The 26,299-nt window shown below is 34.9% G+C and overlaps 1 pseudogene across 1 annotated transcript in view; it reads left to right on the top strand.

Moving 5' to 3' along the window:
* LOC309623108 (casein kinase II subunit beta pseudogene) overlaps positions 1-25,289 on the top strand; it is a 189,526-nt pseudogene extending 164,237 nt beyond the window's left edge. The window contains exon 2 of the transcript in view: positions 21,371-25,289. The product of the transcript in view is annotated as a casein kinase II subunit beta pseudogene (transcript). The remainder of the gene's footprint in view (positions 1-21,370) is intronic.
* The last annotated feature ends 1,010 nt before the right edge of the window (positions 25,290-26,299 follow it).

The following is a 26,299-nucleotide window of genomic DNA, read 5'->3' as shown; positions in this document are numbered from 1 at the left end:
TTATAATCAGCCAAGTAATCCTTTGATTTTAAAGAAAACTTTTGAGTAAAAAGGAAAAGCGTGCACAAAGTTATGCCATTTATGAATAACAAGGTCTGAAACTCCTAGGGGACAAGGCTAGGCAGTGATAAAGAAAGGGGGGAAATGGAGCTGAAATCAACAGATTAGGTGATGAGAACTAAAGGATATTTTTTAAATTGACAGAGTAGACACCCACCCCTACTCCTGCCCAAATATGTTAAGATTAATTTTTATTTAATGAAAGTGACAGAAACGTGAAGTGGTCACATGATCAGAGCAAAGGTAGCGGGAATATTCAGCCAGCCTCCTTTGGGTTGCAGAGTCTGTTAATTTTGACTCTGTTCCCATGTGAGGACTCTTGTCAATACGCAAAGCTCATTTTTTCTAAGCTCAAAGCTTTTTCATAATCAAGTCACCTAATACCATTCAGAAAGAACTTTAAGCAGCATCTATGTCCTTCCTGTGAAATATTTATGAGCAACTTGGATTCTGACTTTCCTGTCAAACCCACCAAAACCTAGTCTACATTCTCTTTTAAGGACATGATGGATGTTGGAAATGGAAATCCTGTTTATCCCCAGCTCACATCCATCTTTCTATTTTTTTCTATTTCTATAGATAATAGATAGAGAATAGAGATATAGTTAATTTCTCACCGAGCTTATTAAAAAATCTATTTTCTTACAAGATGTTACTTATATTATTTCATTTGATTTACCCAATACTGTTAATAGTTGGCATCATAATTCCCATTTTACAGCATAGAAATGTCAATTCCATTAGGTTAAATCAATTTGTTCTAAATTACACAGAAATTCAGTTTTGTGTCTGGTATTAGAAGAATCTCTTTGTACTTCCCCACCACCCCTTACTGTAGTTGTAAAATGCACCTATTGGCAATCACATATGATAAATTATCATATCATTCCAGAGAATAAATTACAAGTGTTAAACTTAAAAATAATGGCTTGTTAGTTCCCTATCCCCACATCTTTAATGACAGAAATCACAGATCTTGTTCATGAGGATCACAGTTTTTGAAGTAAAATACTAGATTTTTATTTCTATTGCTATGACGGTATTATTATAGTAATACCAAAACAAGAAAAAGACAATACACAAAAAGAAAACTACAGACCAATTTCCATCATAAAATAAATGTAGAAATCCTTAGCAAAATATTAATAAATAGAATTAGCAATATATAAAAATAATTATACACCAATACCAATTGATATTCATTCTCAGCACATAAAGCCAGTTCAATATTCAAGAATTATCAATGTAATTTACCCAATCCTAAAGAAAAAAAAATTTCATGGTCATATAATTCAATGCAGAAAAAGGGTTTGACAAATTTCACAACCATTCATGTTGTAAAAACAACAAACAAAAAGCTCTCAGAAAAATAGGAATAGAGAGTAACTCCTTCCACTTGATAAACAGCATCTATGGAAATCAAAAACAAAAAGAAAACCAAAACCAAAAATCCCAAAGTTAACGTTATACTTAATGATGAAAGACTGAATTATTTCCCTCCTCAAGATCAGGAACAAGGCAAGGATATTCACTCTCACTTCACTCATTTAACATAGTATGAGATGTTCTAGCAAGTTCAGTAAGGCAAGAAAAATAATTAAAAGACAGATATGTAGGTAAGAAAGAAATAAAATTGTCTCTATTTGCAGATGATATGATTATATACAAACTGAAGTCTAGGAATACACATATACTCAAAAAAATACCCTTCTAGAATTAATAAGTTAAACAAAGATACAGGATATAAAACAAACATAAAATATTAATTGTAAACCTATTTGCTAGGAATTAACATATGGGCAGTGAGATTTTTATAATCATTCAAAAAATGAAATATAGAAATATATCCAAATAATCAAATATTTACAAGACTTGTCATCAAAAAACTATAAAATACTAATGAAAAAAATCAAAGAGGTTCTAAATAAATGGAAGACATTCAGTGTTTATAGATTGGAAGCTTCAGCTTGGTAACTGTTAGTTTTGCAAGGGCTATCATAACAAAATATCAAAGACTGGGTAGGATAAATAAAATAAAGATATTTTCTCACAATCCTGGAAGCTTAAAGTCCATGAGCAAGATGTCAGCAGGGTTTTATTTTGCCTAAGGCTTCTCTTCTTTGCTCGTAAATGGCCATCTCTTCTCTGTACCTTCACACAGTCTTCCTCTATGTGTGTCTGTGTCCTAATTGCAAATCAGGCTGGATTAGAGCCCTTCCTAATTACCTCATTTTAATTTAAATATCTCTTTAAAGACCATATCTCCAAATATAGTCACATTCTCATATTGTTAAGTCTGGGGGGTTAAGACTTCTACACATAAATTTTGGGGACAGTCAATTTAGCTCATAATAGTAAGGATTTCAATTATGCCAAAATTGATATTTAATTTTAAAACAATTCTCATCAAGACATCAGCAAGAATTTTTGTATAGACCAGATTATTTAAAAATATATATGGAAAAGAGCAAAGGAACTAAAAGAACTAAAAGAATTTGGAAAATGAAGAATATAGCAGAAGGAGCCAGTCTACCCAATTTTAAGCCTTATCTTTTTTTCTTTATCTTTTTTTTTATTACTGCTTTATCTTATTTTTTTTAATTTTTGGGGTATAGTCGCTTTACAATGTTTTGTTAGTTTCTACTGTACAGCAAAGTGAATCAGCTATACGTATACATATATCCTCTCTTTTTTGGATTTCTTTCCCATTTAGGTCACCACAGAGCACTGAGTAGAGTTCCCTGTGCTACACAGTAGGTTCTCATTAGTTATCTATTTTATACGTAGTATCAATAGTATATATATGTCAATTCCAATCTCCCAATTCATCCTTATACTATCTTTAGTAATCAAGACTGTGTGGTGTGAGTGGAGGAATAGATACATAGGCCAATAGAAAAGAACAGAAAATTCAGAAATAAACTCACAGATATGCCCAAATGATTTTTGACAAAAGTGAAAGGAAAAATTCAATGGAGAAAAGATAGCCTTCTAAACCAATGGTACTAGAGCAATCTGATATGTTAAAAAAAATTGAGCCTTGACTTAAGTCACATATCTTACATAAAAATTAATATTCTGGTTGTGATATTGTACTATAATCTAAGATGTCGCCATTGAGAGAAACTAGGAAATGAGTACATGAGATCCCTCTGCATTATTTCTTATTACTGCTAATGAACCTACAATTACATCAAAATGAAACTTTTCTTAAAATTTAAATACAACATTTAAATCCTAAATAAGATCAATAGTCTGAATGTTGATACATAGTAAAGTCTTTGTCAGTTTGGTGCTTGTGCTACCAAGAGCGAGGCAGACTGCTATGATCAGGTGAAAAAAAGAGATTACTGTGTGTAGCCTCTCATCCTATAATACCCCACTTGAGTACAGACCTAACTAGAAGACAGTCCTATTTACCAATCAGGTGGGGGAACACGTATATATATGTATATATTTCCTTTTTAGGAGATTAAAGAAACTCCTAAGCTATAAAATCAACACTATAGTGCTTAAGACTCAGAAATGTTACTTGCTAATTTCATAGTTTCTGAAGATCTTTCATTATGAGCTTAAGGGAAGAAAAGGAACTAATATGTAAATTAAGCAAAACAAAGTTATAATAAAAGAAAGACAAAGAGAAAACCCAACAGAGAAGGTAATAAAATTCCAGTGGAGATCATTACAGGTACTTTTAAGAAATAAAGGTAGTAGAACATAATGATAAGCATGATTTAGAACTGAAAAATGTTGAGAATAAAAGCAGTACATGCAATTTTTAAATGGCCAATATAACCTCCAAAATTGACAGAAACTGAGGATGGAAATTATTTTCCAAATATAATTTTAAATGATTTTTTACCAACTGAGGAAATTCTTTCAGCCTAACATTCTCCCTCAAGGGGCATTTGGATTTGAACTCCTAAAGATGGGAAGATAATTGGTATTTTATTGCTCAATATGTTTGCAACCATAATGATGAAAATATTGTTTATTGACTTTCAATTTTGAGTCAATCTTCAGGCCATGGAAAGAAGATGCTATGTTTAAGGATGGAATGAAAATCCAAGAGCTATGATAAAAGTGTAACTTACACAAAGTAGATTGTGAAGAAAATTGGATAGAGAAGCAAGGGCATTAAAATTGTCATATAAAGTATGAAAACTGAATTAAAGGACTATAGGAAAATGATTGAGTTTAATTACATTGTTTATACTAAAGATAATTGACAGGAAAACCAAAACAATAACATAATTGACTAATAAAACAGTTGGAGAAGAGGACCTGAGTGAGTTAAATATTTATATTTGATACTGGGGGAATAATAAATGTTATCTGATATTAATAAATTCAGAAAATATCTTATATATTGTTTGAGAAGGGAAATAACCAAAATATAAACAATTTTGAAGAACTTATCTGGAGGGTAGACTTAGAAGTGAAGAAGTGGTCTGACTCTGTTGATATTTAATATAAAACATTCTTTAACATGTGATTTTTTTTAATGAGCATATACTACTTGATAAAAACAAATATTTTAAAACTACAACCCTACTTACTTATAAGTGATAGTGATTTATATGATAGGAAGGTACTTATTGTTGAATTGATATGAAAAAAATTTAGAGTAGAAACAATTATCAAACTGGAATCATGCATATAAACATTTTTTCTAGCATTTTTTATGTGTTAAAATATGTTATTTTTCTTTGCTTTATACTGTTGAATTTGAAATATCACCCACCCAAGGCTCTTTGTTTCTCCCTAGTTACTTGGCTAGCGGCTGCTTCTATTTGCAAGCACATATCATGTGAATTACAAGGAAGTAAAATAATTGGCCTTCAACTAGACTAAATTTTCACCAAGTGGATTATTGTGCCCTGATAATGCCCACAGTCTAAATGACCACACTCAAAACTCAAATGTGTTCTTAATTTAATTAATTATAATTTCCAAGTTAGGAAAATTGTGTTTTGTATAAAATATTATTTCATTAAATTAGCCACAGTAAAAAAATAAGAATCACCTTTCATTGGGAATATACAAGAGTAAGTTTCAAATAATTTTATCATGGAAAGTATTATAATAATCATTTCTAATATTCACAGTTAAGAATCTTAAAATCCTTCTGGCTTTACTTTCAAGAAAAGTCATCAGCAACATTTAAAAATGTATGCTTATGAAATAAATCATCCAATTACTCTATTTCTATGTTTAAATTCCCTAGTTCTTCTGGCAATAGAATATAAGTCACTGAAGTTTTGTTTCCAGTGGAAAGTGGCTGGTACCTCCAATCCTACCCCAGAAACCCACAATTATATAATCTGCAATAATTATCCAAGTATTTTTAAATCACCTCCATGGCTTTAATATTTACTTGCCATGTTACTTATTTTCACAGCTAGGCATCACATCACCCATCTTTACAAATAAATGTATTACAAATTAAAGGATATAATCTTTCTTCTCTGACTAGTTTTCTACAATTTCTTTTTCCCAGTAACAAGTATAATTAAAAATAATAATTGATCATTTGTTTTAACTTGTCAGTAGAACTTACCATTTCCTGGTAAGGACATCTTTCTTAAAATTGGATGATTTTTAAATGTGTCAAAATGATCAAGATAATAAAGGTCTTGAAATATTTGCCTTTTTGAATTTAGAAATGTAAGCTATGACAGAATACAATTTCTTTCTGTAAAACACAAACAAAAAGAATAGCACGTTTCAAATAGTTAACTGTTATTTCACAAGGATCATAAAAATTAAATTAGATGAGGAACTCTATTCCATTATTCAACAGGACAATTAGTTCTATCAACATTTACAACTTTTAAATATAGATTTATAATGCAAATATATTTATAATGTACTTTTATTTTTATAGTGTATTTCTTAAATCTTCAATTAAAATCAGTAATCAAAAGAATTTAACATTAATGATAATAAAGCATTTATTATAATGTTTCTTTTATTCTTCAGTTATACTATTTCAATACTTTAAATACATGTTCAATTTTATTGCCATATTTATGAATTAAAAATCTTAGTTTTGCTTAATTTCCTCCATTAGCAAGAAAAAAAAATTGAATGATACATTTCCGTTTATTTATAACTTGAATTCCTTATAAATAATTTTATTTATCAAATATGAATATCTACAATTATAAATATAAGGTTTCAAAAAATGAGAAAAGTGAAGATACAGTTCATGAATTTGTGCTAATGACAGTTAATTATGCTTAAAATTTATTGTCAATTTGAACAAAAAACTGTCACAAAAACAAAGTAGGATATTATATAATGATAAAAGGTCAAATCACCAGGAAGATATAACAATTACAAATATATATGCATGCAACTTCAGAGCACCTAAATATATAAAACAAACACTGACAGAATTGACTAGAAAAATAGACAGAAGTGCAATAATAGTAGACGATTTCAACATCCCACTTTTAAGAATGGAGAGACGGTTACTTTATAGGGAACGATTTTTGAGTTTTTCTTCTCTCCTTCCCTTATTTATTTTTGCAAATATAAAAAAAAAGCACAAACTGTGAAATAATAAAGAAAGAAAAGAAACAGAGATGAAAGAGAGAGAAAGGGGTGGAAGGAAGGATGGAAAGAAGGAAGGAAGGAAGGGAGGGTTTCTTACACAAAAGGTGACATACTATACACAGTTTTCTGCAACTTCCTTTTATCACTTAACAATTTATACTCCAAAATATACAATATATAATCCATTTAATCCATTTTGTAGAGATCTTCCCAACTGCTTTGCACAAGTACATAGTAATCCACTGTGTAGATATATTGCAGTTTATACAATTGTTGGATTTTGATGTTAGAAGTTTGGATTTTGGGGGTGATTTCAATTTTGTTACTAGTACCGATAATGTTACATTGAAGAACATTTGACACATGTCATTTCAAACTAATGTCAGTGTACTTTTTGGGTCTTTGGAACAGATTCCTGGAAGAGGGATTGATAGGTCAAAGGCCAAATACAGCTATGATTTTGTTAGATATTGATAAAATCCTCTCCATAGATGTTGTCCCATTTTACATGTTGAAAAACAAAATATTAGACTGCTTCTTTCCTCCTTAGCCTCACCAACAGTGTGTTATCAAACTTTTCACATATTTCAAATCTTAGAGGTGACTAATGGTTTTGGTTTTAATTAGCATTTTTCTCATTATAAAGATTATAATACAATATGAAATATATTTTCTAACAAACATTGTTCCATTGAAAATATGAAATCTACATTTGGATCTGAGTAGCCCAGGGAAGTATGCTGGGTTAATGACATAAGTGGCTATTTAGTTGTAATTAAGTAGTTTAATCTGAAACCATCCGTTTTACTCAGGACTGCAGTTTAAAGAGATAGGAGAAAGAAAGGCAGAACAGAAGAAAGGGAAGGAAGAAAGGAAGGAAGGAAGGAAGGGAGGGAGGAAAGGAAGGAGGGAGGGAGGAAGGGGTGAATTAAGCTAGGTCTGAATTAAGACCAAAAAATATATGAATAAATGGGAAAGAACTGCTTAAATCAATGTAATTACCCTTGTTTGCTTGAAATCTGTGTTATAGTTTGAAGTCTGTGCCATACCTACCTTGTTAAAAAAAAACACTAAATTTACCTATTTTGCTCATATTCATGTTTCTTATAAACTCTGACCAGAAATTACAAATTTTAAAGTTTTACCGCATTTCAGCAGTAAACTACGTGCATAACCTCAGAAATGGATTGATGTCTCTGGTTAATACATATTTTGTTCATCATATGCTGGATAGGAGCTACATATTAGTATATATCCTCAAAATTTTTATTGCATTTAACACACCAGAAGGGATATTATACAACTAATAAGAAGTGAAGTCCATGTTAAGTTATTTGATCAAATATGTTTCATGCAACTGCCTAAGAACATCAAAACAGTTAGTCAGACCCAAAATTCAATCTGAGCTAGCATTCATATTCAAAGATTTGAATTCAAAGGTAAGTTCAGAGACCAAATATCATATTTTGATTTGTTTTGAAGTGGCCATCTGCCCATATCAAAAAGCTACTGCAACAGTTTGGCAGGCAGTTTAAAGAACCAAAATAACTACTCTGTGCAGGTCAGGTTCACAGGCATTCGGTTGTTGACTTGGAAAGCACAAAAAGTAATAATCACAGCATGTGGTACTTTACCGAGTAGCCAGCCAAAAGTGTCTGTCTAAATAGTCAAAAATTTCAGCTGTCATAAGAATCCTTTGAGGAAACGTTATAAATACCTATCAAATTTCAAATATCAGTGGCCAACATTTTTAAAAACGGCATACAGATCTAATAAAATGTTATAGAAAAGTTATAATAATCCTGAGGTACCCATAATTTATATCCTGACACACTTAAAATGTTCCTTTTGTTTAAAAATGGGCTTCAAAGATATCAATAGTTTTATTTGTATATTTTATAAATATTTGTGTGCTAGTCAATAGTCTGATTTTTAATGGTTTAAAGCAAATCCAATGCCACAAAGACCTACTTTAGTCATGCCTTGCAGGAGTTCAAGGGGAATATCCTCTATCTTCACCCCTCTGCCCCTCCCCTACCTTCAAGTCTCCTTCTCACAGGTCTCTGCCTGGGAACTGCGGACCTTTGCTGCTCCTTTTCTTGGAAGAGTGGCTGTTGAAAGGAGTTAAATATGGCTCTTGGGTAAGTAAGTCTGGGTTGGAGGGCCATGAAGTGTCAGCAAGACGGCAAGCTCCCTTGGTGTCCAGAACTTGTAGAATAGCCTGCAATAGAGTGGACCACCAGCTGAGCTCCTTGGAGTGAGAGCTACATGCTGGCCGGGAGAAGGGTGACCCCAGTGTCAACCAAGAAAAGTTAGACGTGGCTGCACTTCAGAGAGCTCACCAACCAGGTGATGGTCACCAATAACAGCAGGAGGATGTTCCCAGTGCTGAAGTTGAGTACGTCTGGCCTGGACCCGAACACCATGTGTTGTTTCATCTTGGACTTTGTGATGGAGAGCAACCACTTCTGGAAGTGTGTGAACAGAGAGTGGGTGCCTGCGGGGTCAGCCGAAGCCATATGTGCATATTGAACTCCTTACATAAATAAAAACTCTAAATTCATGTAGTACGAGTTGAGGGTCTACAGGGGATGACTACCAGCCACGGCATTCTCAAGACCCAATGTATATCTGTCAAGGCTTACCAGAAAGAGATTACAGCTCTTAAAACTAAATACAACTGATTTGCAAGGACTTGCTGCGATGCAAAAAGAAGCAGGGATCACAAAGATAAGATGGAAGAGTCCAGAGACAAACAGCAACCTGGGTATTACTAATGGAAGTAGCTTATCCCTGGAATCAGTTCCTTCTATCTGCTGTCAACCCCCATCCTCAGTTTGGAGGTCCTGTCTCACTTTTCTCTACCCATGGCTGTGAAAAATGCTCTATGCTGAGGAACCACAGTTCACCCTTCCCTGTCCCTGTCCTCAAAGCTGTGCCTAGGCCCCCTTCCCACTTGGACAAGCTCATACTTAGCCCATACACTCATTGGAAAAATTCTCCAACCTATTCTGACAATTCATTTTCAAGTTGTCCATGATCTGATCCCATGAACTTAGCCCAGCCTCAGCATGTGTGTACATACTATCATGTTACTCTTGAGCACAACAGGGCTGCATCAGTACCCCAACCTGTGGTCAGCTAGCAGGGCACCTTCACACCAGGGTCTCAGACAGAATAGCTGCCTAACGGGCTGGGAGTCCAGTTCTTCCCAGTGAACATTATCTTACCCAAATAATCTCAGGTCCCTTCTCCTCAGGATTCTCACTCTATAAGAACCATGTCATGGCCACAGATATTCCTGACAGCCAATATCACACCTTGGCCTCATAACCTCATGGATATCCCTGTCACCACCTTCCATGTAAACCAAAGCCTTTCCTTAAAATATACACTATTTTTTTTTATGTCTACCAGTGTTGATTTGATCTAGGTACAAAATGACAGTCTCATAGGTCAAGAAAGAAAAAAAATCTTATTAACTTCACTTTAAAATATGAAAAAGAATATATGTTCTGCTGTTCATCAAAAAAATAAACCCACCCATCATCTGCAACACAAGTGTAGTCCTATGTTGTGTTTATATGCTACAGATGAATTTAAGTATGGAAACAAAACTCAGTTGGACTATTAAATCACCATTACTTGATCATAATAAAATTTTCTTTGCTAAGATCCAGAAACTTATATTTTTGTGTCTCATACAGCATATAGAGGATTTGACACACTAGAATTAATAAACTCAACTCGTCTTATTTAGTGAAATAAAAAGCATACTTTCAATTGCATTCCTTGTTGCTTCAGAGTAGTTTTCAGGTCCCTTTTGTGACAGCTATCATACTTACAGTTGAGCTGTTAAGGACAAAATAATAAATTCATAGTTGAGGACAACAGACTTTAACTGAAATGGAAATTTCACCGTTCTGCCCAGTAGAATGTGTTTATTTTGAGCATATGTAATTGCCTCTTGTATTGTTAAACCTACAACAGCAATATTTTTCTTCTGAAAAAAATAGCCAAAGACAATCAGCAAAACATTTTCTGCAAAATAAAGGCAATATGCGAAAAAAAAAAGAAACAACAACAATGAAAAACTAAATACAGTTCTAAAAAGATTTAGTGAGAGGATTCAGTACTTGAAATTAGTAACTTAAACATAATCCACTACAATTTTCAAAAGTTACATAGCTCAGCCCTCACTCCAGGAAAAAATAAATTTTAGGATGGAGAACTCTTATTACATACGTATATTTTTTAAAAACCTAATAAATGATTTAAATGACTTTTCTTTATTAAGTATCTCCTCAAGTCTGCCTCTTAAAGACAGATTAAAATGCAGTAATTTTTTTCTTAATTTTTTTAAATTAATAGACTATTTTTAGAGACTATTTTTAGGCTAATGAAAAAAGTAAATGTAAAATACAGATTTACCAATTGCGCCCTTGATTGTGTTTAGCATTTTTTGTCTGGACTATAAAAGTCTCTGACTTAGTAAACTTCCCTTTTTAATCCACCCACAGTTAAGACTGTAAAAGTAACCTTTTTAAAATGAAAATCTTATCTCCTGTCATATCTGTGTGGTAAACTAGAGTTGAAATATTGAAAAATATACCAATCCATTAGTGAACATCCCTGACTCTACCACTTAGGTAAAGACTTCACTGTGGTTACTGTTCTCACATGCAATGGGAATCACCTGAGAGCCTGTTCAACCCTGGGTTGCTGATTCAGGTTTTGAAACAACGGGTCTGGGTAGGTCTGGAGAATCTGCATTGCTAACAAGTTCCCAATTGATGCTGATACTCCTGGTCCCAGAGCCAAAGTGTGAGAACTACTGCCTTATAATTTTCCTATTTCTGATAAGTCTGCTCTTCTTCCCTCTGTGTTTTGTTTTTTTAATTGCTGCATTAAAAAAATTCTGATATTTAATGACAATAAAATTACAGTTTATTTAGCTCCCAAATCTGAATTCCTTTATGTCTCTTCTAAAAGGAAACTTTTTCTTCTCTACTTCCTCAGCCAGTATATTTCTATCAACTTTGTGTCTATAATATCTTTTATTATCTTGTCCACTGTTCTTTCACTCCTGTTCTCTTTCTATTGTAAGTTTGTATCATTTTAGTACTGAATATCATTGTATTGGGATGTCTGAAAAAAAAGATAAAACAAACGTGTTAGGATCATCACTTTGGGTAAACATATCTTTATGATTTTATCATATCTAAATCTATAAATATAACTGTAGCATAAAAAAAGAGAAAAACATGAGGATGGATAACAAAAAATCTTCATATTTATATTTAGGAACTGGTTATAAGAGAAAAGTGACCAACAGGAACAATCAGATAGAGAAAATTTGGAGTTTGTATTGGCATTAAAATCAAGAGAAGAGAGAAAGGAGTAATAACAAAAGAAGAATAGAAAAGTGATGAGCTGGTGAGTATCTTCATGTATTATTTTGTCAAGAAGCTATAATTTTAAAACAAAATTTTGTTAGGCTACATGTCAGGTCCCTTAGGAAATATTTTCCTCTCTTCATGTAATACAAGGAGTAGAATTATCTGGAGAAACTCAAGGAGCTCACTCTTGGAGAAAGGGGCAGTGAGTCCACTGGGACGAGGGTCTCCCATTCCCTTGCTCAGCTCTTCCTGTGGGAAGTGTGGCTTTATTTCGTGACAAGAATATCTATAAAAATCCTTTGGACCCCAAAATATCTCTGGATGCTGGGAAACTCATTTGTCCAAATAACTCTTGTAAGTGGTTGGCACCTAGACTTCTTGACACCAAGCAGTCTGTTTATCCCAAAGTGACAAACTTTCAAGTTTGAACTATAAAAAGAAAGAGTAACTAGGGGTGGGTCTTTCCAATTAAAATCAGACTGACCATATTGGCCCACCAGCTTTACCATACATCTCTCCCTGTGGTAGTGGGGGAAGGAAGACCTGTGCATCTTTTTTTTTTTTTTTAATTGTGATAAAATATATATAACACCAGAACTTTTCCATCTTCCCCAATTGAAACTCCATAACATTAGATATAACTCACCAGTCCCCCTCCCTGTTTCCTCTGACAAGCTCCATTTCACTTTCTGCCTCTATGAATTTGACTACTGTAGGTACTTCATATAAGTGGGATAATACAATAATTATCTTTTTGTAACTGGCTTATTTCACTGAGCATAACGTTTTCAAGGTGCATCCATGTTGTGACATGAGTCAGAATTTCATTCTTTTTTTAAGATTGAATAATATTTCATTGTATATATGCCTTGTTTATTCATTTATCTGTTGATGGACACATAGGTTGATTCCACCATTTGGCTATTGTGAATGATGCTGCTATGAACATAGGTGTACTGATATCTTTTTGAATGCCAGCTTTCAAATCTTTGGGGTATATGCTCAAATGTGAAATTGCTGTAACATATAATAATTCTATGTTTACAATTTTGAGGAACAGTTATACAGTTTTCCACAGCAGCTGCACCATTTTATGTTCTCACCAGCAACACACAAGGGTTAAAATTTCTACACATCCTCACCAACTCTTGTTATCTTCTGTTTTTGTTTCTGTGTTTTTGTGTTTTGCTTGTTTTGTTTTGTTTTTTATTATAGCCATCCTAAATGGTACAGAATGGTATCTCACAGTGGTATTGATTTAGCCTCCTTTACCTTGGCAGTTGTTTCTTTATGTAAGTTTTCATTTCTTCAGTAAAGCTTATTTCTTAACCCATGTTATGTAACGTTGAGAAATTTATCCCAAAGCTGGTGCATGACAGGTAGCAACAAAAGTGAGTGCTGCTTTTTATTACAGGTGGAGACCTAGAAAGACCCACTTTCCACACAATAGCTGTGACAAAGGGACCTACCTATAGGTCACATCAGAACTATCTAGTAAGAAAATGAAAGACATTTTGACTTTTAAGAACCAACCTTTAGAGGGGACCCTCAAGATGGTGGAGGAGTAAGATGTGGAGATCACCTTCCTTTCCACAAATACATCAGAAATACATCTACATGTGGAACAACTCTTACAGAACACCTACTGAATGCTGGCAGAAGATCTCAGACTTTCCAAAAGGCAAGAAACACTCCACGTACCTGGGTAGGACAAAAGAAAAAAGAAAAAAATGGAGACAAAAGAATAGGGATGGGACTTGCACCTCTGGGAGGGAACTGTGAAGGAGGAAAATTTTACAGACTCTAGGGAGTCCCTTCACTGGTGGAGACGGGGCGGGGTGGGCAGGAAGGAAGCTTAGGAGCCATGGAGGAGAGCGCAGCAACAGAGGTGCAGAGGGCAAAGCAGAGAGATTCCCACACAGAGGATTGGTGCCAACCAGCACTCACCAGCCTGAGATGCTTGTCTGCTCACCCATTGGGGTGGGTGGAGGCTGGGAGCTGAGGATCAGGCTTTGGAGTTCAGATCCCAGGGAGAGGACGGGGGTTGGCTGCGTGAACACAGCCTGAAGGGGACTAGTGTGCCACAAATAGCTGGGAGGGAGTCAGGGGAAAAGTCTGAACCTTCTGAAGAGGCAAGAGACCATTGTTTTGGGGTGTGTGAAGAGAGGGGATTCCTTCCCCATGTACACACAGAAGGCAGAGAACCACCTAAGCAAGCTCTAGAGATGAGCATGAGCCTTGGCTATCAGCTCGGACCCCAGAAATGGGCATGAAACGTTAACGCTGCTGCCTCTGCCACCAAGAATCCTGTGTGCAAGCAGTTCACTACCCACACACCCCCACCACCCCGGGAACTCGTGCAGCACACCACTGCCAGGGTCCCGAGGTCCAGGGACAAATTCCCCGGGAGAAAACACGGAGAGCCTCAGGCTGTTGCAATGTCATGCTGGCCTCTGCCGCCGCAGGCTCGCACCGCATTCCAATTATGACTACCGTACCCCTCCCTCTCCTAGGCCTGAGAGAGCAAGAGAGCCCTAATCAGCTGATGCTTTAACCCCAGGTTAACCCCTGTCTTCCTGTCTAGGGGGGGAAAAGTCACCTGAGGGCGACCTACACACAGAGGCAGGGCCAAAACCAAACCTGAACCCCAGGAGCTGTGCGAACAAAGAAGAGAAAGGGAAATTTCTCTGTGCAGCCTCAGGAGCAGTGGATTAAATCCACATAATCAACTTGATGAATGCTGCATCTGTGGAATACCTAAATAGACAAGAAATGTTCCCAAAATTGAGGTAGTGGACTTTGGGAGCAAGTGTAGACTAGGGGATTGCTGTCTGTGACTGACTTGTTTCTGATTTTTATGTCTATCTTAGTTTAGTTTTTAGTGTTTGTTAACATTGGTGGATTTGTTTGTTGGTTTGCTTGCTCTCTTTTTTTTGTTTTTTATATTTTTATTTTGATTTTTTAACATTTTTATATTTTATTATTATTTTTTTTCTTCCTTTTCTTCTGAGCCGTGTGGCTGACAGGGTCTTGGTGCTCCGGCCAGGTGTCAGGCCTGAGCCTCCTAGGTGGGAGAGCAAAGTTCAGGACATCGGATGACCAGAGACCTCCGGGCCCCACATAATATCAGTCAGTGAGAGCTCTCCCAGAGATTTCCATCTCAACACTAAGACCCAGCTCCACCCTATGGCCAGCAAGCTCCAGTGCTGGATGCCCCATGCCAAACAACTAGCAAGACAGGAATACAACCCCACCCATTAGCAGACAGGCTGCCTGAAAATCATACTAAGTTCACAGACACCCCCCAAAAATCCACTGGACACGGCCCTGCCCACGAGAAAGACAAGATCCAGCTCCATCCACCAAAACACAGGCACCAGTCCCCTCCACTAGGAAGCCTACACAAGCCACTGAACTATCTGCACCCACAGGGAGCAGACACCAAAATCAGTGGGAACTACGAACCTGCAGCCTGCAAAAAGGAGACCCCAAACACAGTAAGTTAAACAAAATGAGAAGACAGAGAAACATGCAGCAGATGAAGGAGCAAGGTAAAAACACACCAGACCAAACAAATGAAGAGAAATGGACAGTCTACCTGAAAAAAATGCAGAATAATGATAGTAAAGATGATCTAAAATCTTGGAAATAGAATGGAGAAAATACAAGAAACATTTAACAAGGACCTAGAAGAACTAAAGAGCAATCAAACAATGATGAACAATACAATAAATGAAATTAAAAATTCTCTAGAAGGAATCAATAGCAGAAAAACTGAGGCAGAAGAACGGATAAGTGACCTGGAGAATAAAATAGGGGAAATAACTGCCACAGAGCAGAATAAAGAAATAAGAATGAAAAGAATTGAAGATAGGCTCAGAGACTTCTGGGACAATATTAAACACACCAACATTCGAATTATGGGGTCCCAGAAGAGGAAGAGAAAAAGAAAGGGGCTGAGAAAATATTTGAAGAGATTAGACTGGAAAACTTCTCTAACATGAGAAAGGAAACAGTCAAACAAGTCCAGGAAGCACAGAGAGTACCATACAGGATAAATCCAGGGAGAAATAAGCCAAAACTCATATTAATCAAACTTTCAAAAATTAAATACAAAGAAAAAATATTAAAAGCAGCAAGGGAAAAGCAATAAATAACATACAAGGTAATTCCCAAAAGGTTAACAGCTGATCTTTCAGTAGAAACTCTGCAAGACAGAAGTGAGTACCAGGACATATTTAAAGTGATGAAAGGGAAAAACCTACAACAAAGATTACTCCACCCACCAAAGATCTTATTCAGATTCAGTAGAGAAATTAAAAGCTTTACAGACAAGCAAAAGCTAAGAGAATTCAGCACCACCAAAACAGCTTTACAACAAGTGCTAAAGGAACTTCTCTAGGTAGGAAACACTAGAGAAGGAGAAGACTTACAAAAACAAGTCCCAAAAAATTAAGAAAATGGTAATAGGAATATACATATTGATACTTATCTTAAATGTAAATGGATTAAATGCTCCAACCAAAAGACATAGACTGGCTGAGTGGATACAAAAACAAGACCTATATATATATATATATGTTGTCTACAAGAGACCCACTTCAGATATAGTGACACATACAGACTAAAAGTGAGGGGATGGAAAAAGATTTTCCATGCAAATGGAAATCAAAAGAAAGCTGGAGTAGCAATTCTTATATCAGAAAAACTGACTTTAAAATAAAGGCTATTACAAGAGACAAAGAAGGACACTACATAATGATCAAAGGATCAATCCAAGAAGAAGATATAAAAATGGTAAATATTTATGCACACAATATAGGAGCACCTCAATACATAAGGCAAATGCTAATAGCCATAAAAGAGGAAATCGACAATAACACAATAATAGTAGGGGACTTTAACATCCCACTTTCACCAAAGGACAGATCATCCAAAATGAAAATAAATATGGAAACACAAGCTTTAAATGACACATTAGGCAAGATGGACTTAATTGATATTTATAGGACATTCCAACCAAAAACAACAGAATACACACTCTTCTCAAATGCTCATGGAACATTCTCCAGGATAGATCATATCTTGGGTCACAAATTAAGCCTTGGTAAATTTAAGGAAATTGCAATTGTATCAAGTATCTTTTCCGACCACTATGTTATGAGGCTAGATTATCAATTACAGGAAACACACTGTGAAAAATACAAACACATGGAGGCTAAACAACATGCTACTAAATAACCAAGAGATCACTGAAAAATCGAAGAGGAAATCAAAACATACCTAGAAAAAAATGACAATGAAAACACAATGACCCAAAGCCAATGGGATGCAGCAAAAGCAGTTCTAAGAGGGAAGTTTATAGCAATACAATCCTACCTCAAGAAACAGGAAAAATCTCAAACAACCTAACCTTACACCTAAAGCCATTAGAGAAAGAAGAACAAAAAAATTCCAAAGTTAGCAAAAGGAAAGAAATCATAAAGATCAGATCAGAAATAAATGTAAAAGAAATGAAGGGAACAATAGCAAAGATAAATAAAACTAAAAGCTTGTTCTTTGAGAAGATAAACAAAATTGATAAACCATTAGCCAGACTCATCAAGAAAAAAGGGAGAAGACTCAAATCAATAGAATTAGAAATGAAAAAGAAGAAGTAACAAATGACACTGCAGAAATACAAAGGATCATGAGAGATTACTACCAGCAACTATATGCCAATAAAATGGACAACCTGGAAGAAATGGACAAATTCTTAGAAAAGCACAACCTTCCAAGACTGAACCAGGAAGAAATAGAAAATATGAACAGACCAATCACAAGCAATGAAATTGAAACTGTGATTAAAAATCTTCCAACAAACAAAAGCCCAGGACCAGATGGCTTCACAGGTGAATTCTATCAAACATTTAGAGAAGAGCTAACACCTCTTCTTCTCAAACTCTTCCAAAATATAGCAGAGGGAGGAACACTCCCAAACTCATTCTACAAGACCACCATCACCCAGAGAAAGATGTGCCCAAAAAAGAAAACTACAGACCAATATCACTGATGCACATAGATGCAAAAATCCTCAACAAAATACTAGCAAACAGAATCCAACAGCACATTAAAAGGATCATACACCATGATCAAGGGGGGTTCATCCCAGGAATGCAAGGATTCTTCACTATATGCAAATCAATCAATGTGATACACCATATTAACAAATTGAAGAATAAAAACCATATGATAATCTCAATAGATGCGGAAAAAGCTTTGAACAATATTCAACACCCATTTATGATAGAAACTCTCAATAAAGTAGGCATAGAGGGAACCTACCTCAACATAATAAAGGCCGTATTTGACAAACCCACAGTCTACATTGTTCCCAATGGTGAAAAACAGAAACCATTTCCCTTAGATCTGGAACAAAACAAGGTTGCCCACTCTTGCCACTTTTTTTCAAGATAGTTTTGGAAGTATTAGCCACAGCAATCAGAGAAGAAAAAGAAATAAAAGGAATCCAAATTGTAAAAGAAGAAGTAAAACTGTCACTGTTTGCAGATGACATGATACTATATATAGAGAATCCTAAAAATGCTACTGGAAAACTACTAGAGCTAATCAATGAATTTGATAAAGTAGCAGGATACATAATTAATGCACATAAATCTCTTGCATTCCTATACACTAATGACAAAAAATCTGAAAGAGAAATTAAGGAAATACTCCCATTTATCATTTCAACATAAAGAATAAAATACCTAGGAATAAACCTACCTTAGGAGACAAAAGACCTGTATGGAGAAAACTATAAGACATTGATGAAAGAAATTAAAGACGATACAAACACATGAGAGATATACCATGTTCTTCAATTGGAAGAATCAACATTGTGAAAATAACTATACTACCCAAAGCAATCTACAGAGTCAATGCAATCCCTATCAAACTACCAATGGCATATTTCACAGAATTAGAACAAAAAATTTCACAATTTGTATGGAAACACAAAAGACCCCGAATAGCCAAAGCAATCTTGAGAAAAAAAAATGGAGTTGGAGGAATTAGGCTCCCTGACTTCAAACTATACCACAAAGCTGCAGTAATCAAGACAGTAAGGTACTGGCACAAAAACAAATATAGATCAATGGTACAGGATAGAATGACCAGAGATAAATCCATGCACATATGGGCACCTGTTTTATGACAAAGGAGGCAAGAACATACAATGGAGAAAAGACAGCTGCTTCAATAAGTGGTGCTGGGAAAACTGGACAACTACATGTAAAAGAATGAAATTAGAACACTATCTAACACCATATACAAAAATAAACTCCAAATGGATAAAAGACTTAAATGTAAGACCAGACACTGGTCTTTTGGAGGAAAACACAGGAAAAACACTCTTTGACATAAACCACAGGAAGAACTTTTTTGACCCATTTCTTAGAGTAACAGAAATAAAAACAAAAATAAACAAATGGGACTTAATTAAACTTAAAACTTTTGCACAGCAAAGGAAACCATAAACAAGACAAAAAGACAACCCTCCGAATGGGAGAAAATATTTGCAAATAGAACAACAGACAAAGGATTAATCTCCAAAATATACAAATAGCTCATGTAGCTCAATATCAAAAAAACAAACAATCCAGTTAAAAAATGGGCAGAAGTCCTAAATAGACATTTCACCAAGGAAGACATACAGTTGGCCAAGAGGCACATGAAAAGGTGCTCAACATCACTAATTATTAGAGAAATGCAAATCAAAACTACAATGAGGTATCACCTCACACCAGTCAGAATGGCCATTATCAAAAAAGCTAGAAACAATAAATGCTGGAAAGGGTGTGGTGAAACGGGAACCTTCCTGCACTGTTGGTGGGAATGTAAATTGATCCAACCACTATGGAAAATAGTATGGAAGTTCCTTAAAGAACTAAAAATAGAACTACCATATGACCTAGCAGTCCCACTACTGGGCATATACCCTGAGAGAACCATAATTCAAAAAGAGACATGCACCCCAATGTTCATTGCAGCACTATTTACAATAGCCAGGACATGGAACCAACCTAAGTGTCCGTTGACAGAGGAATGGACAAAGAAGATGTGGCACATATATACAATGGAATATTACTCAGCATAAAAAGAAACGAAATTGAGTTATTTGTAGTGAGGTGGGTGGACCTAGAGTCTGTCATACAGAGTGAGGTATGTCACCGTATGCTAAGGCATATATATGGAATCTAAAAAAAAAAAAAATGGTACTGATGAACCTAGTTGCAGGGCAGGAATAAAGAGGTAGACATAGAAAATGGACTTGATGACATGGGGTGGGAGGGGGAAGCTGGGGCAAAGTGAGAGTAGCATTGATGTATATACACTACCGAATGTAAAATAGTTGGCTGGTGGGAAGCAGCAGCATAGCACAGGGAGATCGGCTAGGTGCTTTGTGATGACTTAGAGGGGTGGGATAGGGAGGATGGAGGGAGGCTCAAGAGGGAGGGGATATGGGGACATGTGTATGCATACGGCTGATTTTGCAACAATCTGTTGTTGTGCAACAGGAACTAACATGGTATTGTGAAGCAATTATACTCCAATAAAGATGTACTAAAAAAAAAAGGTATCAATAGGAAAAAAAACCAAAACTCAAGCATAAGGACAGTTCGAAAAACTGTAGCATTTACAAAAGCTGTAGATACACTGTTCCAAAGATAATCAGCTCCACTCCTACATATATACCTAAACCCAACAAGAGTGCATTCATAAGTTCACTGAAAGGCATGCACTAGAATATTCATTATAGCATTATTTGTAAGCCCAAACTGGAAGCTACCCACATAAATGTCCACTCATAGGAGAAGCCATAAGAATTGTGGAATATTCACACAATGGGAATTGATCATCTATAACGTACATAATGCATAATTTATTAATACTAAGTACAAAAAAAGACAGGACTAATCTCTGGTTTTAGAAGTCATGAGAGCAGTTAACTGGAACAGTTTTTACTGAGATGAGAATGTGCTAGGTTATTGGTATTCTGTTTTTGATCTGAGTCTGACTAAGCAGGTATCTTCTGACATGTGAAATCAATCCATTGAGCTGAACTCTTTTGATGTGGTCACTAGTCTTTACCGATACTATGCTCAATAAACACTTAAAAGTACATAGAAATTAATATCATTCCCATGATATTTTTATTTATTTCTTCATTAAAATAAGTAGAAACACATTTTAATCATGACATACTTTGCAAAACAAAAGAAAAAAAAGACCCCTAACTTTCAAAGACTTTTATGATCACTCAAGAAAGCAAAATTACAGAGACAAAGAAGCATCAGGAAATCAGTAAGGAAAAATAAATGATAAATTTAAAAAAAATGATTTAAACATCAGGAAGTGTTATTTATACTGGTTCTGTGGGGTCCATGACTATGAATTCTTCTGTGAAGTGGATGAAGACTCCATCCAGGACAAATTTAATCTCAGTCAACTCAATGAGCAGGTGCCTCACTGTAGACAAGCTCTAGACATGATCTTGGCCCTGGAGCCTGATGAAGAGCTGGAAGACAACCCCAACCAGAGAACCCTGATTAAGCAGTCAGCCAAGATGCTGTATGGGTTCACCCAGACCACCTATGTCCTCACAAACCATGGCACCACCCAGATGTTGGAAAAGTACTAGCAGGGAGAGTTTGGCTACTGCCACATGTGCACTGTGAGAAAAAGCCAATGCTTTCCAATAGCCTTTCTGACACCCCAGGTGAGGCCCTGGTGAAGCTCTACTGCCCCAAGTGCATGGACGTTTCCACACCTAAGACACCATCGAGGAAGCACCACACGGAAGGCCCCTACTTGGGTACCAGTTTCCCTCACAATGCTCTTCACAGTGCACGCTGAATGCCGGCCCAAACAGCCCACTAACCAGTTTATGTCCAAAGTCTACAGTTGCAAGATTCATCCACTGTCCTACCAGATGCAGTTCCAAGCCGCCAGCAACTTTGAGTCCGTCAAGACCGTTCAGTGATTCCCAACCCCACTTGTCACTCAGTCTTTGACAGTTCCGGTCCTCCCCTGCCACCTTTAAGGAAACCTCTATGGTTTATATTTTAAATTAAAAGAGTCATTATTGTGGTGTGAATATGAAATAAAGTAGAAAAAAGGCAAAAATAAGCATTTACTCAAAATTTATATAAAATCTTGTCGTATCTCTTCAGGAAAAATATTTTAGGGCTTGATGGCTCCTAATATAAACATTGTAAAATCATAAGGCATTTTTAAAATAATTCAATGCTAATTTATTTAATTACTAAATAAAATTGATTATTTATATTAAGATACATTAGCATCATTGATTAATGTATGAGAAGAATACTGAATAGTACCATAATAATGAAGAAATTTTTTAAAAAATCTACAAAAACTACCATGTTGAAAGGTACAAGAATCACAGGTCTTTAGAAAGGAAGTTTTCATATACCTAAAATCAACTAATTCTCATATTATTTAAATAGTTCTGAGCTATAAGTTGAAATGGACTTTGCTGTGTCAAACCACAGACTGACTTGCATTATTTAAAAAAAAGCAAATCTCAAATATCACTAGTAAATAGCAATTAAATCTTAAGAGAGAATATATTTTTATACTGGATAAAATCAGTTCAATGTTTAATAAAATTCAAAGAAAGCATAAGTACCAACAGACGTATCTAAACATGACAAGAATGTGTATCTCAATCCACCTATATTTCAATATATTCTGGAAATTAATTTAATAGATTTATGATTATAAATGTGAAAAGAAGCTAAAATTTAGGTATTTGATCTAGCAACTACTATAATGTACTATAAAACCTTTTATTTTTGCCTTGGAATAGAGAGTCAAGTCAAAAATAATGAATAATCCAATGAAATCAGAGTGTATACAAAATTTATGAACATCAGTGGGGAGAGATTGGATGACACATTAAATTGAGAATTGGCTAATTATGTCAAGTTGGGTTGATATAAAACATCTCTTAGTTGGAGAACTGAAATTCCAATCCCATCTCAGTGGAAAAAATCAAGATGCCTATTTGGAGAGTGTTCTTAGCCATCAAAATCTAGCTAGGCTAATTCAATGACTAATGATATCACCACACTTCTATGTGAGTGACAACAAATATAGACATTGTAATAGTCATATTCTTCACAGTATATTGTTTGCTAAGCACTGCATGTTGTTCTAGTGTTTTTTTTTTTTTCATATTATAAGTGTTAGTTTTTGTTAACTTGATCTTTCTACACCTATCTATCCTTGAGGTGCTTGGATTTATCCTGTAGATACTATGTTGGAATCATGTTAGCCACCTCAGGGTCAGATATTATGAAACATTTTTGTAATCCACAATGGAGACTTTGTAACAAGCTATAGGAGTGGGGAGTAGCAATTTATTTAAGTATAAGGTATAAATGGGGCAGCAAAATAATAACACTAAAATTCAAACAAGGCCCTTTCAAATAAGCATATTGGTTGAAAATATTTAATCTAAGATGCAAGTAGACAGATGAGTAAGGACAAGGAGCAGAAAACTATGGTGTCTTGGAAAACCATATACATGTGAAAATTGAATACTGTCAGCACCAAGTTCTTTCATGTGGTCTTGAATTCAACTGTAATTGAAGCACAGATCATAAATCAGAAAGGTTTTTCAATCTGACGCCCTTAGAGGAAAAAAGTGACAAATGTGATTTTCAGATTGCAAAGCATCAGTTTATCATTGCACTTTGTTGTGAAGATGTAGAACAAAGTTGGAGAATATTTATATACCACTTATCCTAATGACACATGGAATAAGAAACTTGAGCTCATCATTCTGAAGCTTAATATCTCTTTTGTTTACTAAAAAAAAGCAAAAACAAAACTGTGATAATCAGATATTTTTCACTTATATCTGGGAATGATTATATTAAGCATGGTGTTTGTAATAAGAAGCTGCTGTTGCTTAAATGGATATTGCAACATATTTTTCTTGTCCACTCAAATTTATAATCTATGTTAGACACAGAAAATTTAGCTTACCAACTTACTCTAATTATCCATATGTATACCCCAGTTACCATGTTTTAATTAATGTGAACATTATATAAATTATATAAATCATCTTGAATTATGAAAAACTTTTTAAACTATCTTTCTAACATACTGTTAAGATAAAATTAAAATTTTATTTACAGTCAATTCACTTAAAAACATTTTATCTGAAGATTTTGGGTGGAAAGAAAAAGCATTTACCGTTACCTGTACCCTCAGAAGGATTGACTGAGTCTCTTAGTATCAAATAACATATACATAAAGTATGAGATAATTTGTTTCTTAATCATATGCATTAGGAAGTATTTACTGCCTTGCTAAATAAGGGTTTGAAAACTCTTATTCTGATGCTTTCTAGTTTCATAATCTTGAGAAAAGATACCTAATCTGTATTAAACTCAATTTATTAATCTGTGACATTGACAAACATTGAGTGACTCCTCATAGATTAATTGAAGAGATTAAATAACATAAGCCACATAAAGCATACTACTCCACATAGAAAATGATCAAAGTGTATTGACTACTATTGATATTAATTTAATATAAGTAACTGTATTTGGTAGTTCCACCCAAACAATCTCTCTATAGTGCTCCTGGCTTCTGGGATATTATGAGAGCTATTTTCACTAAAGATGGGAGATGATTCCACTTCAAATACAGCATATTTTATTCAAATATATCTTCAATCCTGTTTCTATTTAGCATCCTTTGAAGTACAAATAAATTTCCAAAGGGAGCCAACCCTCTTTTGCTGAATGTTGTAAACAGATTATTTTTTCTTATTTATTTATTTTTTTTTGTAAACAGATTTTAATCTCAGTACCTGACAGGACAACACAGCTCTTCTCTTCAGCACACCATGTATTTGTCACTCTACTCAGTGTATCCAGTTTTCTGTGCACTGTAGATCAGTAGCTGTATCTCCATCTCCAGGCATATTTATTTCTGCACTTTTTGTATCACCAAATGATCCTAAGTATACATTGATTGTTTCCTGAATTTTGTGTTTCAAAGGCACTAGTTATTGATTGGACAGCTCCAGAAACCTAGATTTGTGCCCTTGTCTCCAATTCCCATTCAGGGACAGCTAGAACAGTGGCCTATATGCCATTCTTCTCAAAAGCCTAATTGCTTCAGGTGACTATCCCTACTATTTTCTGAAACCTGAGACTGAATTCAGAGAGTTGAATTCCGTTCTTTTTTGACATGTTCTGACTATATTCAAAGAAGGAAACTTGTACGCATTTTTCAATTTTTCAAAAATTACCTCAAATAGTAAGACTTTAACTCCCCCTGGATGCCATGCCTCACAATCATGGTTGTTTCTTTGGGACATCAGTCTGGGCAGGAATCTCCTCCTCTTTCTTTGTCAGGAGGTGAAGTCATATCTTTGTGCTTGCGTGTGTTCAGTTTCTCCACACTAAGTTTGGAAAGGCTGTTTTGATTATTTTACAATCCTGACATTCAATTGTGAGCATGACTAACTTATTGCAACCAAAACTATTAAGGATCCAGGAATAAATCATCATCTTTCTGTTCTCAGAAGGACAAAGAGTGCCACACTCGAAAGGAAAATTGTTTTTAGTAGACCTATTCAAGTTTTCTGAAAGGATGCAATTAAAATGTAGACTACAAACACGTATTGTACATATTATACTGCACTGTGTAAGGAAACAAAAACACAGGTAAATAAAAGTAAAATTTCCTTCAGAATTTTGCAATTCACTAAAATAGCACTATAAAATTTCTTTGTAGAAGAAGATAATAGGTCTGTTGTTGGTTTCAAAACAGTTCTAGTAGGGTAAAAGTTTCTTGAACTGTCACCAAATGCGACATCCATCTTATCTATTAATGGTCTTGGGAAGACCGTTTTCAGAATGCAGAAGTTTAAAACTGAAATTCACTTCATGGGGTTAGAGCTTTTAATGGACTGACTGTCACTGATAAGGAAATGATGGAGAGCACAATGTTTCTGCAATCTCATTAGCTGGATGTGTTGTGTGAAGTTGAATTTCCCAATCTCCAGAATACGAACATATACTACTAGTGAGGAGAGAAGAAAAGCAATTCAAAGTTCTATATTTAACTTTTATTCTTTTGAACACAGCATTAAAATAACAATTTCCATGGCATTGTATTTTCCTTATTTCTTTAGTGGGCAATAAAAATAAATCTCATATTATTTTAGCACAATATCATCCTTCCAA

The sequence above is a fragment of the Balaenoptera borealis genome (genome assembly GCF_965194805.1).
Source record: "Balaenoptera borealis genome assembly, chromosome: 2".
Lineage (NCBI taxonomy): Eukaryota > Metazoa > Chordata > Mammalia > Artiodactyla > Balaenopteridae > Balaenoptera > Balaenoptera borealis.
The sequence above is the reverse complement of the archived record's forward strand: the minus strand, read 5'-3'. Positions and strand labels throughout refer to the sequence as shown.